General features: G+C 42.7%; 1 long non-coding RNA gene across 1 annotated transcript; it reads right to left on the reverse strand.

Moving 5' to 3' along the window:
• Positions 1 to 2820: 2820 nt before the first annotated feature.
• On the reverse strand, positions 2821 to 5282 carry LOC115588418 (uncharacterized). The gene is made up of 4 exons (XR_003985347.1): positions 5221 to 5282; positions 4443 to 4480; positions 3930 to 3955; positions 2821 to 3417 (listed from the first exon to the last, which is right to left on the reverse strand). It is a non-coding gene; the product is annotated as an uncharacterized LOC115588418 (long non-coding RNA).
• Positions 5283 to 8238: the final 2956 nt, after the last annotated feature.

An 8238-nucleotide genomic window follows, 5' to 3' on the forward strand; every position in this document is an offset into this window, starting at 1 on the left:
GGAAATGATGGGTGCTTCCTGAATTTATGGTCACATGACAAAACATGTGCACGATTACCTAGATACAAGGGGTGGGTCAACTTACCCACTGGCTCATCTTACCTCACTCTCCCCTACAGGTGGAATGTCAGTTAGCTCTAAGTTGTTAGCTACAGCAAGGCTAGGCATGACTCCGTTTTTAAGATGACCATGGCAGGTGTGACAAATCCACTCTATCTTTCTCTCATCAGGCACTTTGCACTGTTCATTTCTGCAGTTATCGTCACAAATATGAACATACTTTCCAGTCAAGCATGCTTCAACCACATCTGGATTTTTCACATAATTTGACCTTGTGCAGCATTGAACTTGGTTTGGAAATGAAGCCTTATGACACACAGTGCAACAAAAAGTGGGACCTGCCTTTATTTGCGATCTGAAAACAGATATGGCCTCATTGATCAAAGAGTTTTCAACCTCTCTGTCATTCTTGTGTGCTTGTCTATGTATTTGTCTGTATTTCCTTATTATATTCATTGCACATCTCATACTCCTAAATACAGGATTCATGTTACGCCTCTCACGCATTCGTTGTCTCATAAGTTGTTTTTGTTTTTCTCTGAATTGACTATCATTTTTGTACTTGATCGTTATGTATTGTCTTTGTTTGTCTTTGAACTGACGATTGACTCTGTATCGCTTTGTGATGTATTCTCTTTGTTTGTCTCTGAAATGAGAATCTTCCCAGTACTTCCCTTTAATGTAGTCTTTTTGTTTCTGTCGGAATGTAGGCTTTTCTCTATATGCAGTTGTTATATTACTTCTCTTCTTTTGGCGTAATTCAGGTTTTTTTCGATAACAGTTTCTGAAATGTTCTTGTTTCTTTGCTCTGAAAGTTTTCTCAGAAGCATACTTTTCCTTTTCTTTCCTCTTTTGATTCTCCTTTCTCTGAGATATCTTTCCAGAGCACAAAAGTCTGTTCTTATATTTTCTTCTTGCCTGCCTACTAAGTTTTGATAGTTTATGGGAGATGTCATGTAAGGCACTATCACTCACCACTGTATCAATTATTGGAACAGAACAGCTTGGTTTATTTTGAGGAGCATCTTGTGATGTATCTGAATTCAAAGTGAATTGGCTCAATGGCTCTGGTTCAGTCTCCATGTCAGTGCATGCTTCATGTACAGTGTCATTGCAGACATCAGTAACAACAGTGGTTAACCTGGAAGCACTCAGGCTTGACTCCTTCTGAAGAGCATCTTGCAGCACAGCAGTTGATTTAGCAGCAATCTCAGCTGTAGCTGGACTCTGCATGTCTGGTATGGCATTGCTCAGGTTTGTTGTGTTCACACTGTAAAACTCCACAGGCTTCAACTCATATCTACAGGAGGAATGTGTGTCCATCAGCTTGTGTTGCTTCATGAGCCTGTCAATCATGTCACTAAGACGTGGGAATGTCAGCATGACAGCTGTACCAGCCATGACCAAACCCAGAGATACAGGCAAACCTTTGGCTGTTCTGGAGTGTGGATCAAAGAAACCGTATCTGCCTGACCTGGTTCTGAATACTGCAATACACAACGATGACATCATCAGCAGTGCGTATTGGACCTCTGTTAACAAACAGGCCAGTCCTGCCTCTAGGTCCAGAAAGTCAGCTACAGCTCCGGGTAAAGGTTCGCCAAACGTCCCATACTTTGAAAGTATTTCCATGTCTACATGAAGTCTGTGCCTGCGTGTACAAACTTTAGCAGGTAGCTCATCAGAAGCCAAATGGCTGTGATCAGGGAACCTTTTCCTGGCTTCTTTATATAACACATTACCTTTATCCAAAACGAGGTCGGGGTCTGCTCTGGTGATGTTTTCATTCTCATAGAGAAATGCAAGAAAGGTTAATGAGTTACAGGTACACTGCTGGTTCCTGAATTTGCCATACTTAAGAGAGGCCTGGCTGCGTGATACACAGACGTGTTGTTCAGAAGGCTGTTCTGTGAGGTTCGTATAGTCTGCATTGGATGGACCTGCTACACTGAGGTCTGCCTCTACAATGTCAAAATCTGAGATCTGGTGCACATCACCTGAATAGTTAACAGCATAGGAGCAAACCTTTTCACTGTGATCATGACTGTGACGTCCCCTCTTTACCATGTCAGCATAAGACACCTGCGGCAAAGGCACATCACCTGAATGGTTTACCTGGTTAGCATTAGAAGTAGCTGCCACACTCTGGTCATTACCTTGCAGTGTTGTTCTTACCATGTCAGCATAAGACACCTGTGGTAAAGGCACATCACCTGAATGGTTTACCTGCTTAGCATTCGAAGTAGCTGTTACACCTGGGACATTACTGTGAAGTGACATCTTTACAATGTCAGCATAAGAAATATGTGGTGAGCTCAGTGCATCATGTTGATCTCCCTGGTTGGAACATGGGATGCTGCAGACATCACCTCTCCACTGCTCTGGGGACAAACACCTTCTTCCTGTTCAGTCACTGTAGCACAATGCATCTCACCTGATCTCTGCCAACGTATGCATGCAGCTTGGGACTTCTTACTTTTCCGAGGCATTGTTGTAGATTCAAACCAATTATTTTTTTCAGAAAACCCTTTTTTAGCCTGTGAAAATGGCCAAGTATGCTCAGGTAAAATTCAAGTTTATTTGTTTTACCGTTTATTCAGTGCATTAAATTCAAAATGTGGTATTCAACTGAGAATAGCTAACTGTATGCTAGTACTGTACTTTTCAGTGACAGTAATCCAAATCTTATTTCTTAACAAATGTAATATATAACACTAAATAAATGTATTCAGCTTTATATTCAAATATCAGAATCAATCACAGCTTCCCCAAACAACTGATGGTGTTTTTTATTACAATATATATAGCTTTAAACAACAGTAAAACACTTATTGATTCAAATAATGTGAGCAGAACCAAAGATGAAGTAAAATCAGATGTAAGTCAGAGACAACAACTGCACTGTATATGATTTTACCTTTACACTTATTCCCACTAGTTCAGTACACAAACCTCAGTTTGTTTTTAAGTTTTGTAATTAATTTAACAATCAAATTAATTAGAATTTATGTTAGCAGTTCAAAAACCAAATGCTGGTTAATTCTTGTCAAAAGCTAATCAATGTTGTGGTTCAAATCAAATCAGGTCAATAAGGTTGTGGTAACTGCTCCGACAGAGCGTGTAGTGTTTTGTCAAGATAATGTTCTTGTGAAACTTGTCCAAAAGGTGTTAAGTCAAAATGTCAAGCCTTTGCAGGTCAGCCTTTGTGGGTCAGCCTTTGCGCGTCAAGCCTTTGCAGGTCAAGCCTGTATTGTGTATCTCAAGCCAAAATTCAAAAGCCAAAATCTCAAATCTGATGGATAGAAAGGGAGAGAGAGCGTGAGAGGAGAGACAACAGATAGAAAATCAGCAGGGCACCTGTAAGACAAAATGGGAAGATCAATTAGACTGCTGTAGGGAACATATGAAAAAAAACTCAAGTAGCTTCTACCCTGAGCTAAACATGAACATGATGTAAAAACATTAGGGATGCACATAAATTATGCCGATAAATTATTGGCCAGCAGGGACTCCCATTCATTCATTTGAAATGTGAAAACCAGTTGTCATGAAATGCATCAATTCAGTAGGGCTTGTCTTGAGGTCTCATTTTATTTCCACTGCAATTTCACCACAGTGTGTTGAAGCAGCTGCTGTAGCCAATAGGAAAAAAAACGGTGTGCTTACTGTCACATCACTACAGAGTGACATGATGTTAACTTTCTTCTCAGGAAATCAAGGGGTCACATCTCACATTTATCTGATCAAATTGTTTTTCAGAAGGTTTAATTTATAAACTGTGTACATGATTCCCACAAACAAAGTTTAATTGAATGTAAACCCATGAAATATCAGTTTAAAACAATCATAATATCTCTGTGTGCTCTTACACTTCGGAGTTTGCAGGCCACACAGGCTGGCAGGAATGCAACAAAGTTCAATCAAGTGAGGGAGAGAGAGAAGCGAGAGTTACAATCAGTAAAGAAAACCAACCTCAACTCATTTCAATTTATGGCATTAATACTGTTCCATCTCAGCTCTCTGTACAGTGAGCTGGGTACATTGTATACATGTTGCCTGTTCTTCACCAAAATCAGTCTGTGCACCATGAATGACATTACCACAAAATCAGCTGTGTGTGTGAGAGACAGAACTGTTTGTTTTGAGTAACTAATATTCTTACATGCAGCAATGCTGAAGTTATTCAATACCTTTTGACAGAAGCAACTTTCACTCTAAATTTAAAGTAACGTGCCCATTTTCTAAATTTTTTAGACATAAATAACAATAAAGATACCACAAAATATATAAACCATGTGTGAATCTAAACTAAATTAAACAGTTTGAGATACTAAACTGTGTTTCTGTCAATTTATGTAGGCTGTTGCTCTTCCCATACTTACCAGCCAAAAACGCAGCAGTCGATCAATGTCCTCTATATCTAAGAAAGGAAACATACATTAGTTTAACTACAAATCACAATTAACTACTTCTCCATCTCAGCTCTGTGTATACTTAAATATATCATTTTGTTGGTATTAATGTGACTTGTCCCTTCTGTTTGTTTGGGTTGGACTTACACACACACACTTGTCGTCATCATCATACTGCTGCCTGCGAGTCAATTCCAAATATCAACAAAAGTGTCGACTTAAGGAATATTATGTAAACGCAGGGTTCTCCCCAGACAGTGGAATTGACAGCAGCTAAATGACGTTGGCTCTCCTTTCATAACTCCTTCGCGCGCTAGTCAAGTAGCTGCTATTAACTGCAGCTAACAGACGTTGGCGGCAGTTAATAGCAGAGGCTTCGTGTTTTTGGCTAAGACAACCAACAGCCAACGCACTAACAGCAATTTTCAGTCCCAGGCAACAGATAGAAAATCAGCAAGGCACTGCCTATCTTAACTGAAAACTGCTATTAACTGCAGCTAACGGACGTTGGCTGTCTTTTCATAACTCCTTAACGCGCTAGTCAGTTATCAGTTAGCGTTAGCGATTAAGCTAGCAACGTTACCATCGTGTAGCCAAACAATATAGGCTTTGCCTAACAATAAAAAAAACTCTGCACCCATTAATTCAGGTTTACTCTCATATGAATTACACAACTATGAATGTACTGCTAAAACAATAAACCTGTATTTCAACCATTCATAACTGCTGGCCGTGACGGCCGTCTTACCTGACAGACAGCATACAGCGACTGAAGTGTCATCCGGTCCGGCTGCTCCGACGAAGTTTGAGTGTGGCGTTCAGGGGACACTCGGAAATTCTGGGGTTGAACCTCTGAAAGCGATCCCCAAACCCTGCAATATCTCATAGAACAAGTGGTAAAACGTTTGCCGAATGAACAGTCGTATCCAAATAGTAAAGACTGTGCTGTACAATGCATTTCACAACGTTCATACAGTTTCTACTATAGAAACAAGTTTCAAAATTGAGTGTTTTTTTAAGGGAGTCCGGCAAAGAAGTAACAGGGTTTTACAGCCATGTTGCAAACTGACACATTTCGCAGTGAAACAAAAATTGTAATGCATGCCACTTAATGCCGAATTCAAAAGACAGTGTCATAGGCATTTCAACATTTTTATGAAGTTTCTCCTCGTGATGCAACAACCCTTAAAATTACTCGATTTGTAAGGGGGGCTGGGATTTGCCGCACACACACACACACACACACACACACCAGAATTATTAGCAACCGCAGGTGAATTTGTGTGCTGGCGGGTGAATTTAATCAGTTTACCAGCCACTATGGCGGGTTCATTACAGTCAGATCTGATCCAATTGATCTCAATGATCGATATCTTGGTTAAGGCACAACAGTGCGCTTTCCACGCCTTGGATCCGGTCAAGTGATATGTTTCTGGTTGGACTTGCGAAGAGCCGGTATTCAACACTAGGCCTACCACAAGGGCCGTAAGCGGTCATTTGGACCGCTAGATTTAAACTCTATAATCTCTCATGTAAATACTCAATTGAGTGATGAATGCATTTTTTGTGTCATGATATTAAAAAAACAAAAACAAAAACGAAATAACACCAAAATGTACATTTTAACAAGTTTAATTATACATTTATATTCCTCGCACAGTCACCACACATAGGCTTGTGGTATTTCAAGTGTCCGACGTTTGGTTCCGTTTGCAGCTCTTTCGGACCGGCACTGCCTCCATGTCCGTGTCTGCTGCTGCTGCGGTGGTCGTTTCCGCTGCTGCCCACCTTGTGCCGACTGCCGCGGCTGCTTTCCCCTCAGGTATTCTGCCCTCAGCTCCTCTGCCAGCTGCTGCAGAACTTTCCTCCGGGCTCTCCTTTTGCTGGTGCGCTCCTTGAATAAGCTGCGGACATTGATCCCAGCCAGGTCGATGCTGTTATAGAAGACCATCTTACGTACCGCCCTCGCCGTCTGGTCCGGGACGTCCTCGCCGTACTTGGTGTTGTTGTAGTATATGTCCGCAGTACTGCTGTGTAATTCACACAGAAAGCCAGCACCCCACATCAGATTGACGTGATTCTTTCTGAGTGTCATCCTGAGGTATAGTAGTTGAGATAGTATAATAGATAGTAGATAGTAGAATGAGATCGCGGGTACAAGCGGCCGAAATGGGTTTTCTTCGCAGGGTGACTGGGGTCTCCCTTAGACATAGGGTAAGAAGCTCAGCCAGGGAGGGACTCGGAGTAGAGCCGCTGCTCCTCTGCGTGGAAAGGAGCCAGTTGAGGTGGTTCGGGCATCTGATGAGGATGCCACCAGGGCGCCTTCCTACGGAGGTGTTCCTGGCACGTCCTACTGGGAGGAGACCTAGGGGTAGACCCAGGACCAGGTGGAGGGATTATATCTCTTCTCTGGCCTGGGAGCGCCTGGGGATTCCCCAGTCAGAGTTAGCCGATGTGGCCGGGGAAAGGGATGTCTGGGGCTCGCTACTGAAGCTGCTGCCCCCACGACCCGATTTTGGATAAGCGGTTGACAATGAATGGATGGATGGATGGATGGATGGATGGTGTTTTAAACTGTGCAATTACACAAATACACAATCACACAATGTTGTTGACAGGATTTTTATTAACTTTTGGCACTCTCAGATACTGTATGTATAATTGACCTTTTGAAGTGCTGGCTGGATCCTGTCTCCAGAGGGTTCAACTCACTGAACGTACATAAAAAGGACAGACAGACAGTCAGGCAGACAGACTTATGATCGGTTCATGCAAATGTGACAAATAAAACTGCTTTTTTTTAATCTCAATTTTAACCAGGTATTCATTTGAGAACAAATTCTTATTTACAAAGGCTGTCTAATCTTCACAGTACTACCTTTTGGAAGGCCAGTGGGGGAGAGAGCGAGTGGGACAGATCTGCCCAGTCCCTGAGCAGCATGCGTTTCACAGACAAGCCACAACGCAGAGTGTAAACAACGTCACCCGGTTCAGCACCATGGACAGCTGCAAGGGCGGGTGCGTGTGTGTGTGTGATGCGCTGCAGCGTGACGTGTAACCGGGCGCTCACACCAAAAGCGACCTGAGCGACCTAGGCGACCAACTGCCATTCATTTTCAATGTACGCTGGCGACGAGGAGCGACCGGAGCGACCGGCGGCGTGAGCGACGCGATTTCAGCGATTTCAGCGACGCGACGCGAGCGACGCGATGCGAGCGATGCGAGCGACGAGAGTTGACAGATGCTCAACTTTATGCAAATGAGCAGCGGCGCGACCGCGGCGACAGCCAATTGGGGGCTGATCTGGATTCCGAAGGCGGAAAAAGGCGGAAATGCCTGCTGCTTGAAAGACCCGTCCTTCGGTCGCTTTGGTCGCTTCAGTCGCTGCAGTCGCTGCCACACAGGCGACTGCAGCGACGCGATGTGAGCGATCAGAGCGACCACAGGCGATTTTATCGCCTTTGGTGTGAGCGCCCAGTAAGGCTAAAGGTTAGGAGACCTCATATGTGGAAACAAAACTCCTTTTTTTTTTTTTTTAAGAAACACAACTCCTGATTGTTGGCTGTAACGGTTAATATAATTTGTGATCTTTTTATGGATTAGATTTTCATATTTTTTTGTAAAATGTATATTTTTTATAAAAAACATCCCAGGAAATAGTAACCGAGATATTTACTTCGGGTACTTAATAGCTAGTAACGGCCATGGTGGTAGGCTATTTCTTTCCTCATATACAAAGACAGTTGCAGTAAGTTACTTTTGTGGA

Source organism: Sparus aurata, chromosome 9 (assembly GCF_900880675.1).
Source record: "Sparus aurata chromosome 9, fSpaAur1.1, whole genome shotgun sequence".
Lineage (NCBI taxonomy): Eukaryota > Metazoa > Chordata > Actinopteri > Spariformes > Sparidae > Sparus > Sparus aurata.